This window comes from Aotus nancymaae, unplaced genomic scaffold (assembly GCF_030222135.1).
Source record: "Aotus nancymaae isolate 86718 unplaced genomic scaffold, 86718_ANA_hifiasm-v0.15.2.pri h1tg000040l, whole genome shotgun sequence".
Lineage (NCBI taxonomy): Eukaryota > Metazoa > Chordata > Mammalia > Primates > Aotidae > Aotus > Aotus nancymaae.
Window position 1 is genome coordinate 46,062,613 of NW_026988454.1, and position 3,209 is coordinate 46,065,821.

Sequence of the window (3,209 nt, forward strand, 5' to 3'; positions counted from 1 at the left end):
CTGACCCTTTCTATTTTTTTTTTTTTTTTTAGACCAAGTCTCTCTCTTGTTGCCCAGGCTGGAGTGCAATGGCATGATCTCAGCTCACTACAACCTCCGCCTCCGGGGTTCAAGTGATTTTCTTGCCTCAGTCTCCCGAGTAGGTGTGATTACAGGCATGTGCCACCACATCCGGCGAATTTTTGTATTTTTAGTAGGGGCGGGGTTTCTCCATGTTGGTCAGGTTGGTCTCAACCTCTTGACCCCAGGTGATCCGCCCGCTTGGCCTCTCAAAGTGCTGGGATTACAGGCATGAGCCACCGCGCCTGGCCAATTTTTTTTTTTTAATGGATGAGAGTTTCTTATGTTGCCCAGGCTGGCCTTGAACTCGTAACCTCTCCTCCTTATGCACCAGGACAACAGGCCTGAGCTACCACAGCTCCCTCTGACCCTTTCAGAAGAGGTTTGCTGACTCATACCCTTATAGGAAACTTGAGATTCTCTAATTTTTTTCTCTTGCCTATCTTTCATTTTCCTATTTTATTAATAGGATACTTTAGATCCAGAGAGGCCTTACTGAATTACATAAATGAATTATCTATCCAGGACTAAAACCCAGGTCTCTTATTTCTCACTTTAGTACTTTGAATTAAGTCATCATTGTCTTTTTTTTTAAGGCTCGTGTTTACAGAAAGAGAGGGCCTCAGTGCTCGCTACAGCAGCACATATACTAAAATTGGAAAGATACAGAGAATAGCATGGGCCCTGCTCAAGGATGACACACAAATTCATGAAGGGTTCCATATTTAAAAAAAAAAAAAAAGAGGTCCTCTTAGTGGATTTTTTCCCCCTATTTTTTAAGTGATTTTCCACAGGGTAAATTAGGTTCATGATCTAGAAAAGTTTTTCTTTCAGGTTCACAGACACAGAATTATATCACAATGCAACCTGTTTTAAAAGGCTACATTTCTACCCAGGTAACACTCAATTTGGTAGGCTATCACTTTGAAAACCAATACCAGTGAATAGAAAACAGTTTTTTTCACTCTATGCCTGCTTTTCTCAAGTAACCTAACCTTCCTATTTACTGAAATTTTCCAGAATGTAATTGACCTTTTTAAAGGTGGTTGCTGGTTTTATTGTGCTAATTTCCAAAGCTTTAATATTGACAGTAAACATTTCACAAAGTTAGCAGTTGTATATTAAAGAAGAAAAATATGTCCATAGTAAGTGTCATTCTAATGTGATGTGTGCATCAATTTACTCTTTATGTTTCCAAGATGTGAGGTCTTATTCTCAACCTTGATTTCCTCTAAAAACCAAATGGGATAAAAACTAAAGACTTCAAGCCTACAATTTTACTCATGTATATATGCCAACCCTTCCATGGGTTGGAACAGACCATGATGATGGGACAGCAGCCCCTGAGGCACAATAAAACACATTGTTACCATTAAAATCTTGGTCTAAACTTTTTTTTTACATAGTCTTTTACTTGCATTGTGTCATTGGAATCCCTCTTACATTTTTTTTTTTTCTGAGACGGAGTCTCACTCTGTCGCCCAGGCTGGAGTGCAGTGGCGAAGTCTCAGCTCACTCCAACCTCTGCCTCCCAGGTTCAAGCAATTCTCCTGCCTCAGCCTCCTAAGTAGCTAGAATTGCAGTCATGCACCAACACGCCCAGCTAATTTTTGTATTTTTAGTAGAGACAGGGTTTCACCATGTTGGCCAGGCTGGTCTCGAACTCCTGACCTTATGATCTGCCCGCCTCGGCCTCCCAAAGTGCTGAGATTACAGGCCACTGTGCCCAGCCTCTTCTCACATTTTAATAGGCCATTTACTCTGGAATAGTGGTCCAAAAATTGGCAGAATATGATATTTATTGGTAAATTTATTTTAAATGCCAATGACTGGAATCTACCAGAGATACACTGAATGTGAATTGTGGGATGGGAGCAGTCAGGAATCGTATTTTTTATAAAGCTCTGCAGGTGATTTTGAAGCATACCAAAGTTTCTCTGGTATTGAGGAAACTTTTCACATGACAATCTGGGAAACTAGGTTTCCTCAAACTAATCCTGGCTGTCTTGTTGAATTGCAATGTGGCCTTGAACAAGTCGCTTTGATAAGCAGCCAAAAAGGTGGAAGGGGTCTCCTATGGAAGGTCCCTGTTTTGTTTCACAGTTGTTCAATTTCTTTAGTTTTCTCATCTGTAAAAAGGAGGAGATAATAGTATCTACCCTGGGTTTGCTGTAAGGAAATTCCTTGTCACATAATAAAACTCAAAAGTTAACTTATTAGATTTTATTATTATAATCATTGTTAACACTGATGCCAAAATAATACAGAACTATAATTCAGCATAATAGATGTACAGTTTTTCCAAGAACGAGCTGGCCTCATTCATTCATTTAGATAAGTAATTGTTGCTACTCACCAGGGTCCAGGTACTACACTGCACTCAGGACACAGGATTGGATACTATGGGGTCACTGACCTTAAGTTACGTCCTAGTGGCTGGGTGCAGTGGCTCATGCCTGTAATCCCAGCACTTTCAGAGACCGAGGTGGGCAGATACCTGAGGTTGGGAGTTCAAGACTAGCATGGCTAACATGGTGAAACCCCGTCTCAATTAAAAATACAAAAATTAGCTGGATGTGGTGGTGGGCACCTGTAATCCCAGCTACTTGGGAGGCTGAGGCCAGAGAATCTCTTGAACCCAGGAGGCGGATGTTGTAGTGAGCTGAGATGGCACTACTGCACTCCAGCCTGGGAGACAGAGTAAGACTCTGTGTCAAAAAAAAAAGAAAGAAAGAAAGAAAAAAGATTGTATCCTCCTTGTCAAAAGATATATATAACCAAATATTGAAACTGCTACTCTTTCGAAAGAAAGCCACAAGTGTTAGCTCAAAAGCTATTTCACCCACTTCTACAAAGATGATAATAACTTCTATTAAATAGTTTCATCTCTCTTCTTGAGTAGTGTGGCATACACATATTAGACAAGTTTGCATTTTTAGAGAACTCATTGCTGTATGAGCAGCTCAGATAAAATGAGCTAAGAAGGTTCAATTAAGTTCTCCTCATTCTGATGACACTCCCTGTCTTTGACTTTTATAAAGGTTTATAATCCTTGTTGCTATAATTTTAAAGACTTAATAATAATAGTGCTAATAGCCTTTTCATCATTTAAATGGTCTTCCCTTGAGAATTCCATTATTGCTTCTGAT

At 39.9% G+C, this 3,209-nt stretch overlaps 1 non-coding gene across 1 annotated transcript; it reads left to right on the forward strand.

Moving 5' to 3' along the window:
* Positions 1 to 685: 685 nt before the first annotated feature.
* Positions 686 to 789, forward strand: LOC135268511 (U6 spliceosomal RNA). The gene has a single exon (XR_010336825.1). It is a non-coding gene; the product is annotated as a U6 spliceosomal RNA (small nuclear RNA).
* Positions 790 to 3,209: the final 2,420 nt, after the last annotated feature.